This window comes from Salmo salar, chromosome ssa23, assembly GCF_905237065.1.
Source record: "Salmo salar chromosome ssa23, Ssal_v3.1, whole genome shotgun sequence".
In the NCBI taxonomy this organism is placed as follows: Eukaryota; Metazoa; Chordata; class Actinopteri; order Salmoniformes; family Salmonidae; genus Salmo; species Salmo salar.
This window is the reverse complement of record NC_059464.1, coordinates 13,590,212-13,607,304: the sequence shown is the minus strand read 5'-3', so window position 1 is coordinate 13,607,304 and position 17,093 is coordinate 13,590,212. Positions and strand designations below refer to the sequence as shown.

The 17,093-nt window shown below is 43.6% G+C and overlaps 1 pseudogene; it reads left to right on the top strand.

The window, feature by feature from the left end:
• Nucleotides 1-1,096: 1,096 nt before the first annotated feature.
• The window catches only part of LOC106584084 (GDP-mannose 4,6 dehydratase-like), a 180,910-nt pseudogene continuing 164,913 nt past the window's right edge, over nucleotides 1,097-17,093 (top strand).

The following is a 17,093-nucleotide window of genomic DNA, read 5'->3' as shown; positions in this document are numbered from 1 at the left end:
GAAGATGAAGGACAGGAGTGAGGGTAAAAAAGTGAGACGGGAGAGGAAGAGGATAAGAAAAAAAGAAGGGGAGAGAAAAAGGTGAGGGGTAGAATTGTCTATAAGAGTTGGCATTCGTTTTTTAAGGTAGTGGCCTCACATGAAAGAGGGCATTGTGGGACTGTTAGGCCTATAGTTCCATTTGGAGCCAGAGAAACACAGCCAAGGATTGTGTTCCAAATGGCACCTTATTTCCTTATAGTGCACTACTTTTGACCAGGGCCCATAGGGCTTTCTAGGGCCCAGAGTGCACTATATAGGGAAAAGGATGCAATTTGGGATGCAGCCCAGGCCTCTCCCCCCTCTGCACTGCTTGGTGTAGTAGCCTGGTAGTTTAGGGACTTGTTTCACTCAACAACTCCTGACAGCTCAGTGGGAGAAAGCACTTCTTGACTAGGCAGTGTGTGTAGATGTGTGTGTAGACGAATACCACCCTAAGCCAATAGTACGTGTGTGTGAGTGTGAGTGTAGTGGGCACCGTTAATGAAAACTTCAACAAAAAGAGTGGAGTGTCAAGGTTGATTAGGCTGAGCTCGAACGGAGGAGTTTAATCGAAGGTGATCGAAACCAACCTATGTGTGTGTTTGTGTGTGTGTGAGTGAGTGAGCCAAAAAGAGCCCCTCTGTTCTCTATCAGGTTAAATAGTGGGTCTTTATCCTAGAGCCCTGTAGCAATAGGGGGGAAGCAGTAAACTGTTGACACGTTTCCACTGTGCAGAGTGTGTGTGTGTATGTACAGTACGTGTGTGTGTGTGTGTGTGTTCACAGTCAACCACCAACACATTTCCGCTGTGCAGACAGCGCTCCTACCGCACAGTCCAGGAGTGTCGACCATGACCAGCTTGGCTTTACAAGGTTAAATGTGATCTTGTCCTCAAAGGGTCTGGTCACACACAGGGAAAGAGACACACACTCTCCAGACTACATACCCCCTAAAAGTTGAACTTCTTGGTCCTTTGAACCGCATCAGAACAACACTTTAACACTAGTATGATTTCCATTTGTATTGACGTGAATGTTTTCTCTCATTCTTTCTGTCAGAGCTCCACTAACACTCTAATGTGGATGGTGTTGGTGCTCGGCATCTGCTGTACGCTATAAAGATGTGTGGTCTGACCAAGCGTGTGAAGTTCTACCAGGCCTCTACTAGTGAACTCTACGGGAAGGTCCAGGCAAAATTCTACAAGGCCTCTAACTGGGGAACTCTACGGGAAGGTCCACCCCGTTCTACCCACTCTTACCTTTTGGTAACAACACGTGCGCACGTACGCATGCACGCACAACACGCATGCACGCACACGCACACACGTCTCTACTCGGAGGACATTCAAGCTTAGTTTCATATGGACGCTTCTATTCCCTAGCACTGCTCTTCAAAAAGGTGTGTGTGTGTGTGTGTGTGTGTGTGTGTGTGTATGTGCGTGTTTTCATGCGTGTGTGAACAGAGAGGGCTTCAGAGTTGCCTACACACTCCCCCAGGCTAAACCTCTTACTGAAGACTGAAGTGGGTCATACTTTAACAAAGACACCTTTATGCCCAGCGCAAACACACACACAAACACACACACAAACACACACACAAACGTCTCAGCGTGATATCAGGTTTCATGTTCTGTGTTGTCTAAATGTTCTCCTCCCTGACACTTTCCCTGCCTGTCTGTCGACACCTGATCTGCTTGTATGGGAGGGAGGGGATGCAGCATACCATAATAACCAGGACCACTCCACTATTAATTAGAGGTGGGGGGAGCATGGTGTAACTATGGTGACCTCCCTTCACCTCCTGTCCATGTCAGTGTGCCAACCCTGTGGCTTAATCAACGAGCAGGGCTCCTCCCCTCCCCTCTCCTACCCTCCATTCCCTCCCTGAGTCTGTGGCACCTCTCTCATCATTGGAGAGGGAGGATGAGGAGAGAGAGGAGGGGTGAGGACTGGGTAGAGGGTGAAGAGACGGGGAGGCAGAGAGGTGTAGGGAGAGGAGAGAGTAGGAAATGGGAGAGAGTGAGGGGGGGTGAGAAGAGGGGACAGGGTGAGGAGAGAAGGGGAGGAGAGAGCGGGAGGACAAGGATGGAGGGGTTGATAGAAAGACGCTGAAAATGGTGAGGGAGATCAAAGAAAGAACGATGGAAACTATGAGAGAAAGGAGGAGGGGACGTTATCAGTCTTGTGATTGCTTCTACTCACTCATCATTAGACTGCAGTCCAGTGAAACATGATCTGTAGTACCACTGGACTCAGGACTCAAATGTTATGACTTGACTGTTGCACATTCATGTTTATCTCTCTCGCTCTCTCTCTCTCTCTCTCTCTCTCTCTCTCTCTCTCTCTCTCTCTCTCTCTCTCTCTCTCTCTCTCTCAGGTGCTGCTAAGCTGTATGCCTGGATCGTGGTGAACTTCAGGGAGGCCTATAACCTGGTTGCTGTCAACGGGATCCTCTTCAACCACGAGAGCCCCAGAAGATATGAGCACTGCTGCCTATAATTATAGCTCACTTCCTGTACTGTATTAAACTTCTTACAATGTTCCATGATGCGCTCATAAGTCATATATGCTAACTGCTGGAGCCATGCCTGCTATGGGTGAAGCACATTTTTACTATTTCCAGCCTTACTTTTTAGGATTTGTTTTTGGGGAATGAATGACACACACATACACACACACACACACACACACACACACACACACACACACTACCACATATTTGTGCGCACACACACACACCAAAGCCACTGGTTGTGGTAAATAACGTGGATTTTTTATATGCGTTGTGAGCCCAGAGGTTAGAGAGGTCGTGAGCACTGGTTTAACCTGATTTACACACCACTGTGACCTGAAATGAGTACCACATGACTGGACACACATACACATACACACACCCACCGCTGTGCCCGGGTCGCCTGTTCAGGTGTTTATGATTTATTCCTAATGAAAGCCCTGGCCACGACCGCAGTCAAAGGTCAGGGGTCGGCCAGTAATTCCTAATGGTTTACTAGAGAGACGGGTGAATCAGGGGGAGGGTGTGGGAACGGTTATATGAGCTAAATTGGAGTTACTCCAAGCATATAGAGTCAGACATTGAGACTGACTGGTGAGAAGTGTAATTTGACTGACTGAGGGAGATTTGTCTTAGAGACAGATGAAGAGATGGAGGGACAGAGCATTAGAATGAAAGAGGCATGGGAGAGTTAGCGATGAAGAAAGATTGAATAAGGGATTGAGTGTGGGCTGGCAGGGAGTGAGGAAGACAAGTGGAGACAGACAGAGAGATATGCAAGGAGGGATGGATTCAGACAGACACTCAAACCGACAGACAGATTGAACCTCTGACCCTATGAAATCTAAGAACCTGGTCTTCCCCCAGAACACTTATTTGGACAATACGCACACTGCCCCCTCCTCTTCAGCCTTTCTTTTGACCTTCTCTCTTTCTTTCTCCCTTTACATTTACATTTTAGTCATTTAGCAGACGCTCTTATCCAGAGCGACTTACAGTAGTGAGTGCATCCATTTTTCATACTGGTCCCCCATGGGAAACGAACCCACAACCCTGGCGTTGCAAGCTCTACAAACTGAGCTACCCCCCCCCCCCCCTCTCTCTCCTTCTCCCCCCTCTATCTCTCTTTCTCTCTTCCCCATCCCTTCCTCTTTCTGCATCGTTCTAGCAGGATGTTGTATGTTGGCATCTCCTCCTCTCAGATGTATGTCTGCTGTTGTTCATAAACCATGAAAGCTCTCATCAGATTCCTCTGTCTGATCTGGTGAAACATCCCCCCTCCCAACACACACACACACACTTTTACGTCTGGTTGTTGTGTTTCTCAACCCAGGGTGGCGTTTTGGTTGGCCGGCCAGTTTAGAACCCCGGCCGTGGCACTGAGGGGGTTTTGGACTTTACTCTGTCACCCCTGGAGGGGCAGGTGTCACCCCAGAAGGGGTAGGTGTGTGTGTGTGTGTGTGTGCGTCCATGTGTGCTGGTGTGCATGCGGGTATATGTGTGTGGCTATAATGGACTCTCCCTTCCCTCACAGCACATTTCATGTCCTTTATAAACTCATAAAACCACAGGGAATTCAACGCTATTCAAAAAATATATATAATTGAGTGGTGCAAAGTATTGGAACTATGTGTGTGTGTTTCTGTGTGTGTGTGGGTGTGTGTGTGTGTGTGTGTATTTGTTTGATATTAAAGGGCCATTCATTACCTGCCTGCTGCCCCTCCCTGCTCCAGCACCACATGGTCATTAGTCACCAATGGAGCTGGGAGAAGATGATGTAAGAAGGTTCTGTTGCGATGACATCACCGCATCCTCCACCTCCACATACAGGAAACACTGTGATGCCATTGTCCCAGCGTGCCACCGTGACCTGGCGGAGTGTGTGCGTCATAACCGGAATAAATTTTATTTTAAAAACTGGAATAACCACAATGCAGCAGCAGCACACAGACATTTTATGAATGGAACAGCCTTGGGACATCTAAATGCCGGTTTATACTTAGGTGTAGCAGGTCAAAACTACATTTAATTTTTACTCTGGTGGAATGCTGCACAGACATGAAAAAAGTGAATATGTCTGTGACTGTCACAACATCTGTTGTCGTGGTTACTGGGCTGCTACAGCAACAAATCCAAATCCATCTGTGACGAGATCTGCAGGAGTGCTAAAATTCTCAGATAGAATGACCTACTTTTATTTCGGCGCACTCACAACCATAAGCTATTTTCTGTAAAATCGCCATCATTAACTTGTAAATAATGAAGTTGTTGTGGGTTTCTTTTCCTGTTATAATGAATAAAAGTAACTAAAGTTAAGACGTTGTCAGCTATACACTGGTCATTATTTGAACTGCCTAGCCTGCTAGCTAGTATTCATTTTTTCTTAGTTTCTTCCTAAGAAAAAATGGGATGCTTGAAAATAATGTTTCAGGATTTCTTCTTGGAAATGTACTTAACTTAAGGACTGCTAAACCCTTGTCTTGTGACAAATGGATACTTTTGTAACCATTAATGTTTTCTTGCACCACTGCCACAGACAAATTACATTTTAGCAGCCACTCTTATCCAGAGCAAGTTACAGTCGTGAATGCATACATTTCATACATTTTTTTCTCCATACTGGTCCCCCGTGGGAATCGAACCCACAACCCTGGCGTTGCAAACACCGTGCTCTACCAACTGAGCCACACAGGCTACCCAACATTTAAATATAGCAAGAAAACTAATTAAACACGCATTATCTAGCTAGCTAGTAATTAACAATATATTATGTTAAATAGCTTGTGTTAGCTCGTCAATTTGCAAAGAAGAACTTGTCTAACTAAGATAATGTTAACTTTGTTAGCTATGTTGGCTATAATGTTGCTATGCGTTAGCTAGCTAACGTTGCTACCTAACTTACCGGTCGCGCAGTCTCTCTACCACCTTCTCTCCTATCATCAACACCTCCTCAAGCTGGTCCACATGAATGGTCTCTCAGTTCCCTTCTTCTTAGCAGCAGACTTAATGTCAGACCACTCATTTTTTTTACGGCAGTATCACTCTCCCTTGCCATACCCCCGATGGCAGAGACAGACTCGGCCACTCTCGCCCATCCTCTCTTTTTGGTCCCGGTCGGTAGTGACACCGCAGTCTTTGAGTCTCCCCAACAGTTTCTATTGCGCTTTCCTTGGTTATCCATTTTTGTTTTATATAGCTAGTCTGATGGCTATATTGTGGTGTGAAAAAAATAAAGTTTATTTTTCCACATGAAGGGTTCGTGGGCCAACAAAAAAAAGAATCTTGAGACATAAAGGAGATTAATTAATGTCATTAAATGGAAATATCCACATTTTATTATAGTGTGCTAAATCCTATCATCCTTGTCACATAGGCTTATTTATTGGTTTCAAGCACGTCACTAATGTCAATGCCACATAAGAAGATATTTACGAAGTTACAGAGAAAACAATGAATTCTTAAGAACATTTTGAGGAATTACATTTACTATCTTATGAACTTTTTTTTTTCTTCCTTAAGAAACTTACGTTTTTTCGCAAGTAATGTTTTGTGAATCCGGCCCCAGGCTGCTAATGTCATGCAGAGTCTGTCGCTTTGTGTTTTGACTTTTTCATAATGATAACTACAAGTTTGATGTCGAATGACAATAGAATGTTCATGATGTCACCGCGACAACTGTCTACAGACATGTCAATAGACCAACTGTGAACCAGCTTTAGCCCTGGAAATTTGACTGGTAAACTCATGGGTAGACTTGCAATGACTGCCTGGTATTGTGATGCAATAATTTCCATGGTAATGTAAAATGTTCATTCAAATGATGTTAACTGACATGGCTCATGCCATGGAATGTATTTTTGTAATATCAGTTGAGTTCAATCAACCAATTACAGCCCATATTTTAGCACATATTTTACCTCCTGCTTTGCTCCTACGGGGTACACTCGTAATGACCGCTGGTCCACCCGTTCCACCATCATTGACTCGAATGGGGATGCACGTTCTATTCATACTATTTCTATGGCAGCTCATGCAGTCAGGACCGTCATCCAAAATTCCATGACTGTCACAGCCCTAGCGTGCGTGTGTGTGTGTGTGCGTGTGTGTGAAGATGGTTGGCCCTATCTATTTGAGGGAGTTTTTACAGAATGATCCAAAACATTGAGTCCCATTGCTATTGGCCTCTGTCTGTCTGACTGGGCACCAGTCACACCAGTAACTGTTCTGGTGTAGTGTGGTCTGATGTGGTGACTACTAGGAAAGGGTGAAACTTGGAAGGGTGACCTGACCACACACACTCTCTCTCTAACTGCCGTCTCCAATGTTCACTTCTATCCTTCTTTCTTTATTGTATTTCTGATGAGGTTGTCACAGTGAACAAAGAGCATCTCTCTCTTTCTCTCTCTCCCTCTCTCCCTTCTCCGTTCTTTGCTGTCGTTCAGTGAACAAAGAGCTATGTTTCCAGGTCAGCTCCTAGCTAGGATGATGAGTTAATCCCAGATGGCATTTATCTTCAGGATTCTCTTACCTCGTCTCCTAAACACCTGGCTGTTCCACCAATAAACAGGGGATTCCTATTGTTCTGTTGTAGAAAGGTTCTGCAATCAGAACTCAGGAAAGTTGAGAAGGAAAAATAACCTTTGAACTAATCCAGCATGAACCAAAGCAAACAATGAATCACTCCGTATCTCCCGGCCTGGGTGGTTTACACCGCGGCTAGGCTGCTAGCTCTAGAATGGTTAGCTTAGCCAGTTAGCCATAACAAACACTGCTCGTTTACTGATACGGTGTGGGGATTAGCACGCCGCACACACAGTTAATGGACTCCATATTGGCCCCGTAATAAGATACACAGCAGTCTTACTGAGTAGCTCACACAGAGTAGCTTAGGACCCTACAGGATCACTGACCAGCACTGAACCCTTTTAAAACTTCTGTCTGTCTGACAATTCTCGGTCTGTCGGTCTCGTTTGATGTCTGTCTGATTGGCTTCATACTAGTATGTATCAGCTCTCAGGTATCAGTCTCTCAGCACACCTCAAATCAAATAAAAGTTTATTGGATGGGTACACAGATTTACAGGTGTTATAGTACATGCAGTGAAATGCTTATGTTACTAGCTCCAACAGTGCATTAGAAAGGGAAAGGGGGATACCTAGTCAGTTGTACAACTGAATGCCTTCAACTGAAATGTGTCTTCCACATTTAACCCAACCCCTCTGAATCAGAGAGGTGCGGGGGCCTGCCTTTATCGACATCCACGTCTTCAGCGCCTGGGGAACAGTGCCTTGCTCAAGGCAGAATGACAGATTTTTACCTTGTCAGCTCGGGGATTCGATCCAGCAACCTTTCGGTTATTGGCCCAATGTAATATAGAAATACACAAACTAAATGCTAACTTTACATGAAGTACATTTGTGGTGCTTGCTTAAGCTCTTTAAAAGTATTTTTGTGGTAGTGGAAGAAGTTCAAAATGTTTAACTTGACTATTTTAAGCAAAGCAGTTACATATAGTCAAATATTCGTCTGATTACTTTGATAGACTACTATATCATTGTTTGTCTACATGTAGTTATATTTTACCTTTTATAATGGTCTGTAGGCTGCCTTGCACAGTAGTAAACCCCCATCCGGCTGGCGATCCTGTTGTGCGTTTCTGACTAGGAAACATTATCTTCAACCTAGCAAGGAACACGGAAGTAGGATTAGAGATGACTTTGTTTTGATTTCAAACATCCTTTTTGTGGAGTAAAGAAAGACATACTAACTGAACTGAAAAGGCTGCATGACTCTGATTCTAATTAAAATGTCTAAACTACAATTAGTACGGTGTGAAAACTGAAAGAAGAAAGACATGACAAAGCGGTCTTCTGTCAGAAGATGGGAATAAAAGGTAGGATCCTGTGCAATAATTTCCATGGCAGTGTAGAAAGTTCATTCAAATGATGTTAACCTCTCTGGGCCAGTGGGACGTTAGCGTCCCACCCTAGTCAACAGCCAGTGGAATCGCGTGGCGCGAAACACAATTACCTAAAAAATGCTATGACTTCAATTTCTCAAACATATGACTATTTTACACCATTTTAACCTCTGAACGCAAGAACAAAACGCCGCTATTTGGATATAACAATGGATTATTTGGGACCAAACCAACATTTGTTATTGAAGTAGAAGTCCTGGGAGTGCATTCTGACGAAGAACAGCAAAGGTAATAACATTTTTCTTATAGTAAATCTGACTTTGGTGAGTACCAAACTTGCTGGGTGTCTAAATAGCTAGCCCTGTGATGCCGGGCTATCTACTTAGAATATTGCAAAATGTGCTTTCACCGAAAAGCTATTTTAAAATCGGACATATCGAGTGCATAGAGGAGTTCTGTATCTATAATTCTTAAAATAATTGTTATGTTTTTTGTGAACGTTTATCGTGAGTAATTTAGAAAATTCACCGGCAGTGTTCGGTCGGAATGCTAGTCACATGCTAATGTAAAAAGCTGTTTTTTGATATAAATATGAACTTGATTGAACAAAACATGCATGTATTGTATAACATAATGTCCTAGGGTTGTCATCTGATAAAGATCATCAAAGGTTAGTGCTGCATTTAGCTGTGGTTTGGGTTTATGTGACATTATATGCTAGCTTGAAAAATGGGTGTCTGATTATTTCTGGCTGGGTACTCTGCTGACATAATGTAATGTTTTGCTTTCGTTGTAAAGCCTTTTTGAAATCGGACAGTGAGGTTAGATTAACGAGAGTCTTGTCTTTAAAATGATGTAAAATAGTCATATGTTTGAGAAATTAGCCCATAGAGGTTAAAATCAATTTTTATGCGATTTTTCTCATAAAATAGCGATAATATTCCGACCGGGAGACGTCGTTTTCGTTCAAAGACTGAAAATGTAAAATTGACTCTTCACGTGCACACGCGCACCCGTTTCATTGTTCTCAGATCGACCACTATCCAAATGCGCTACTGTTTTTCAGCCAGGGACTGCAGAGTCATCATTCCCCATTCTGGGGCCTTCTGAGAGCCTATGGGAGTTTTAGAAAATGTCACGTTACAGCAGAGATCCTCTGTTTTCGATAAAAAGGCTATAGAAGGACTAGAAATGGTCAGAGAGGGCACTTCCTGTATAGAATCTTCTCAGGTTTTGGCCTGCCATATGAGTTCTGTTATACTCACAGACACCATTCAAACAGTTTTAGAAACTTTAGGGTGTTTTCTATCCAAATCAAACAATTATATGCATATTCTAGTTTCTGGGCAGGAGTAATAACCAGATTAAATCGGGTACGTTTTTTATCCGGCCGTGAAAATACTGCTCCCTATCCTAAACAGGTTAACCTCATCATCATTGTATCATTGCAAATCCAAAGTGCTGGAGCACAGAGCTAAAACAACTAAATGTGTCACTGTTCCAATACGTTTGGAGCTCACTGTACAATGCTGAGATCCGTCATTGTACAGCATTGTACTGATATCTCCGTTCCTCCAGGGTTTTTGGTTGGGGTATGTCCGGATTGTTATTGTGGGTACAATCAAGAGATTTCCTAATGAAGCCTGTGACTGATGATGTATATCCCTCAACGTTGATGGATGAGTTCTGGGTGGATGAATCTTTGAACATATTCCAATCAGTATTCTCAAAATAATCCTACAGCATTGAGTCTGCCTCCTATGTCCAGTGCCTCACTATTCTCTGTGATGATGAGTCCCTCGAGTTGCTGCTTGTAGGTGCGAAGTAGGAACAGAGAGACATGATTGGCCGAACTAGGGGCGGGAGATGGCTTTGCACTTGTCACGAATGTTTTCGTGTAAATCGTCAAGCACGCTGGATCCTCTTATGGGACAAGATACATGTTGGTTACATTTTGGTGAAAATGTGTTTTAAATGGGCTTGGTTAAAGTCACCCGCGACAGTAAAGACTGCTACCAGGTGAGAGGATTCTTGCTGGCTAATAATCTTGTACAGTTTGCTAAATGCCGCCCTGGTGTTTGCTTGTGGCGGTATGCACAGAGCTGTGATAATACCACACGTGAATTCCCTTTGCATATAGTGGGGTTGGCATTTTAGCGTCAGAAACTCAAGGTCGGATGAACAGGAGCTCGCAATGTTGGAAGTCTGGGAGTTGATGACGTGGAAATGTTGGCGGTCTGGGAGTTGATGATGTCACAATGGGACCTTTAGAATGTTGAAGAAATCCCATGAAAGCTTAGCAGTTTAAAAAGTATAAAATATATCAAAAGTTGTATACAAATGCACTGGTCCTGTCAATGGCAGTTGTAAGAGGAGTAGCATTCCAAATAATAACAATAAGAAGTATTACAAATATTTCAGAGGCGACTCTTGCTTTGCAAGCCCCACTAATAATCCCAGAGACCACCCTTACCCTTCCCGGACCACCCTTACCCCTCTTACTCCCCTCTCAGAGCTCTAATTCCCTTGTTTGTTTGGGGATAATTTAAGGAAGCCTAAACATGAGGTGAACTGTGGCCAGGTGAAGACGAGAGACTGTCAGACAGACACCTCAGAGGACAGATGTTGACAGAACTCTTGTCAGCCTCACCCTCTCTCACCCCCTCTCTTCCCCCTCTTTTCACCCTCTCGCCCACCTCCTCCAGCCACCCTACTCTCACCTTCTCACCAGCCTCCCCCACCCACCCTCTATCCCCCCTTACCCACCTGCCCCCCCACCTCCTCTCAACCGCCTCACTCTCTCTCCTCCTCTAATGAACTCGGAGGTAAGCCTCCACGCTCTCCTCCCTCTCACCGACCCCCCCCAGGGGCATCATCACTCAGCACCACACCTGTGTTTGTGTTGCCGGGCAGGTTGCCACGGTAACTACAAATCTGGATGACGGTGATGCTTTTAGCGGTGCTAATGAACTCGGAGGTAAGAAAATCTCCCCTCAATCCCCTCTGAGCCTTGGTGTGGCGTAGGCAGATTTCGGTGATTGGTGTTTAAATATAGTATTTGTGGGGTCTGATATGTACATTGGCCTTGTCTTATTGGCCAGACAGAATTAGACGTTTTGTCTGTCTCATTCTCTCTCTTTGTTCTGTTCTGTCGTGTGTTCAGTCATGCGAGAAACATGCCTCATCTCTTTCTTCTTTTCTTTCTTTCTTTCTCTCTCTTCCTTTCTCTGTCTCAATCTCAGTCTGTCTCTGTTGCTCTCTGTCTCTCTGTCTCTCTCTCTCTCTCCCCCCTGTTCTCTCCCTCCTTACCCTCCCAATCTTTCTTCACACCTCCACAAATCCACTCTCTCACTCGATCTCATTGCATCACACCTGAGAAGATTTAGGGAGCAGCTAACTCCCTCTCTTTCTCTCTCTGTCTCCAGTATCCCCCTTTCTTTCTCTCTTTCTTTCTCTCTCTTCACACCCTCGCTGTCCCCCTCCCTCCCTCCCTCCCTCCCCTCCAGTTGAGTCAGCCCTGAGTGAGAGGTTGATTCTCTCAGGTGTGAACAGACATTCTCTTGGCGGAGAGAGAGAAAGAGAGGATAACTTACTTTGGATGAAATACAATTCTTTTCTCAATTTTAAACTCGGGATCTGTCAGGATCTAAGTTGTACAATGATGGCTGACAGTTCCTTGGCCCAGCCACGTGAGTGTGTGCATGCACGTGTGTGCGTGTGTCCAAGTACCCAATGTTCAGATTTATCAGCCACACTGCACTCCAAGTTCCTATTAGTCAGCTACTCCAGTCATAAGTCACTATTGATAACAAGAGTGATAGAGGCCACTGAAAGGTTTATGAAGAAATCTTTACATAGAAATCCAGCTAATTTATTCCCTGTATTAGCTGTGTATGTACTCATACTGAGGTTAGTTAGGGGTAAATAAGGGTCGGTTCAAATCCCTACCTGTGCGGGGGTGGGGGGAATAGTAAGACTGGAGGAGGGATTTCATATGGAATCTTCCACTAAGCCACTCACCTCCTGGGCCCTTGCTCCCTGACATCAATGTTTAATGGGATTTGCGTTCTGGAACCCCTCTGTTGATGAAACTCCAATGTTTCCATGACAACTCAGCAGCATTCAATTCAAACTACAAAGCAGCAGTTACTTCTTTAAAATCATTTTTTTCCTCATCCGGTATCAATGTCATTTTTTCACGACATACATGGCTAGTTCAAACAGGTTCAAGGAAAGGTAGCAGTCATGTCACATAGCTGGAATAGTTGTGATTTTGTGCTATTTGCTATTGTAAGTGAAAGCATTTTTCAATCCACACTGAACAAAAATATTAACGAAACATTTAAAGTGTTGGTCCCATATTATTTGTCTCCAATGTATTTGTCTCCAATTTTTGTGAGCGGTTCTCCTTTGCCAAGATAATCCATCAACCTGACAGGTGTGGCATATCAAGAAGCTGATTAAACCGCATGATCATTACACAGGTGCACCTTGTGCTGGGAACAATAAAATGCCACTTTAAAATGTGCAGTTTTGTCACATAACACAATGTCACAGATGTCACAAGTTTTGATGTAGCGTGAAATTGGCATGCTGACAGCAGGAATGTCCACCAGAGCTGTTGCCAGAGAATTTAATGTTCATTTCTCTACCATAAGCTGCCTCCGATGACGTTTTAGAGAATTTGGCAGTACATCCAACCGGCCACACAACCGCAGACCAAGTTTATCCACGCCAGACCAGGACCACCTTCTTCACCTGCGGGACCATCTGAGACCAGCCACTTGGACAGCTGGTGGGTGGGGTGCTGAGGAGTATTTATGTCTGTAATAAGAACTTTCGTGGGGAAAGAAACCGATTCGGATTGGCTGGGCCTGGCTGCTAGTGGGTGGGCCTATGCTCAGGCCCACCCATGGCTGCACCCCTTCCCAGTCATGTGAAATTAATGAATTTATTTCAGCTGAAATTGTTGCATGTTGAGTTTATATTTTTGTTCAGCATAAATGAAGTAGAGACAATGATGTGGGTAAATGTAGTTAATATGACTATATTATACAACGGGTGGGTCTAATACTGAATGCTGATTGCGTTACAGCCAGTGTCTATTCCACAAGTTCCACCGGCTAAATCTATCTTGTTAAAATGCCTATTTATTCTGTTCCATCTTATTGCGCAATCCACTGTCTCATCAGCCCAGCCAGTCAATTTATAAACTTGACCTCCACTATAAAAAACATCTCGACATTATCTCACATTTCTTTTAGACTAACATTTAGTTTTCATCAGTGGAGATTCGTATAAACCTTGCTGTCTGTCTCTTCGACATTTGCAACATTGTTTCTACATTCAAATTCGATCTCCAGATGTCCCATAGTAAATTGGGAGTCGGGATGAGAGGCAGGCAGCTTTTCTCAGCCAGTCAAAATCATGAATCAGCACAGTTTTTATGGATAAATAAGAAATGTCAATTGAAAAAAGGTCAAACAAAAGAAGTGCTGCTAGGGTGCAGTCTTTCCAGCTTCAGTTTGAAGTGATTGTTGTGTTGTTGGCTAGCTCCTCTAAACAACAGTGTCCTGACGAGTGAGCAAATATCCTATGCCAGGTAATAGCATGCCTCATTAGCTCATTGCTATGGATGTATCCAAATAAATGTCACTAGAAAACAGTTTAAACAAATGCAAATGCAGCTAATTTGCTGTTATTCTGGCTGCATTGTTTGTCGTGACTGTATATTAGCCGTAGTTGGCTAGCTAGCAAGCAAGGGATAAGAACGTTGCTAGCCAGTATGGCAATGGAACGTTTCAAATGACTGGGTCCATAGATGCAGAACAAAAAGACTGAATGACTGGGTCGCGTCTCTGGCAACCGAACCAATAAAACGAACGACCAGCCGGCTTGGGTAGCAACCCTAGATTTGTATCGGGACTAAATCTTGTGGAAGGATGAAATAGTATGAATACATTAATCAAAATAACGTTTTTAATGAAAATAATGTGTAGCAAAATTTGAAATTGTGTTTTTTACATTGGATAAAAGTAGAAATCAGAGCTAGAAAATGATATATCATACACTACAGTTGAGGAACAATGGAAAAGTAATTCTGCTTTGAAAGTTGATTAACTTGTAATCTCACTTTTGAGAACATGGCCTTTGAATATTTTGGTACACCTACTGGAGACCTCTTCTTTGTATACACCCATTCAGAATTGTTCACACCCTCTTAAGCTTTAGCCCCACCCATCTCTTTAAGGGTTGAACCTAGCGTTCTGTCCTAACAACAGCAGTCAAGCACCTAAGATAACTGGCTAACATTGGCTAGCTTGATAGCTACTTCCAGACACAAATGAGAGAACAGTTCACTCTGACCATTTTACTCACCCTAGTAGAGCTGGTTAGGCTGTTTTTATGTTACCCAGAGTGTTGGTTACTGCAACTGTGCTGCTGGCAACAATTTACACTTTTTTGCCAACGTTTACCGACACTGGCCATATTCAACGGGTGTTGAGCATTCGTAAATTCGTCAGATATTCTGCTCTCTGGCACACACAGATTAGAGTGCTCTGAAGTCTGAGTAGATAGCATAGCGAATTTACCAGCTAACTCTATAAACAGTTGTCACAGTGACATCATTAACATTCTATTGAAATGGTTACTTGCATAGTGGAGTCTTTTGTTAAGATGAACCATAACCATAATCTCAAATCATGATGTTACTACACTGCATGAATCTGCAGGTAGCTAACCAACCAGGTTCAATGTTAGCTAGCTAACATTAGACTATAACTAGCCAAGCAAATGGCTCTGAGATACGAATAATATTACTACACAGATCATACACATAATGTTAGCTAGCTGACCTAACAACAGCAGTCAAGCACCCAAGCTAACTGGCTAACATTGGCTAGTATGCTAGCTACTTCCAGACACAAATGAGAGAACAGCTCACTCACCATTTTAGTCGCCCTATGGAAATGGATACCTACATAGTGGAGTCTTTTGTTAAGACATATAACAACCTACCTAAACATTGAACAATAATCCTAACTCATGACGTTACTACCCTGCATGAATCTGCTAAACAATCAGGCTCAATGTTAGGTAGCTAAGATTAGGCTATAACTAGCAAAGCAAATGGCTCTGAGATACAACTAATATTACTACACAGATCATAAATGTAACGTTAGCTAGCAATCCAGCCAGCTAACATTAGCTAGCTAGCTAACAGTACACTTTAACTTGAAATGAAAACGACTTTCTGACAAATTTAGAAACGTGTAATATCTGAATACACTTCTCACTCTCTCACAGATGCCATGGCTGCCCTTAGTTTGAATATGTAATCCAGAGACAGGTGTTTTCTCCATCTCCTTAGCTATCCTACTCTAATTCCACTGATTTCAAAACAGAAAATGGAGAGCAACACTGATGCAGTTCTACTACGCAATATATTTAAAAAATAGCCGTGTTAGACAGGATTACCTACACATACTGACCAACTCAAATAGACAGAAGTGTGCTACATGGCAGTCCAATCCAAACTCATCTCTCAGCATGTCCAGCCCACTCATTATCTCAGCCAATCATGGTTAGCGGGAAGGTTGCTGACTTTTTCTTTGGCTAAACCAACTAGACTCGAAATTTAACAATTGTATTTGAATTTAAAGATGGCATACAAGTTTGTTATGAAGGCACATGGAAGTTCATGTGTTCAGAAGGCATTTCTGCCAAAAAACGCATTTTGATTTAAAAAAATAGTTTACGTTCAAATGGCTCTCCTGTGAAGTAGTAACGTACGACATACGCCTAGTTTCCTGAAACGAGTCACATATGTCAATCATTCTTTGAATATGTTGGTAACCCCGTTGTATAAAAGTGATAATGCCCTCGAAGCTGGTGTATGGAGGACATATTGGCACAGTGTGGGCCTAACAACACCCGAGCCAATATATCCTCCAAACACTGGCTTCTTGGGCATTATAACTTAAATAAGCCACTCTGTCTCTCAATCTGTACTCCAGCTGCAATGACCGGTGTGTGTGTGTGAGTGAAAGTAAGCTTACCAACAAACACACTGCTTAGCTTCCTGGACTGAGAGGAAACACACACACATACACACACACACACACACACACACACACACACACACACACACACACACACACACACACACACACACACACACACACACACACACACACACACACACACACACACACACACACACACACACACACACACACACACACACACACACACACACACACACACACACACACACACACTGGTCAGGCACACACATACAGAGAGAAAAGCTCCCACATAACTGTATGGTAGTGTGAGTCAGACAGCCATTTTGAGGTCTGTCTGTCTGTAAGGCTGGGTAAGGCTCGTCTGTCACGGAACATGAGGGCAGACTTCATAACTCATCATCCCTCAGTGTTATGGCTCACTGGTATTATAGCACCGTTATAATGACAGAGTTACTGCCACCAAGAGACCCTGAATAACCCTGCAGTGCCAACTCAACGCCACCAAGACTAGTCTCACCTCTAGCCTGATCCCCTGTCTGACCCTCTCCTTCTCACTCTCAAGCTAACACACAACCACCCCCCAGGAGTAACCTACATGACCCTCTCCTGGC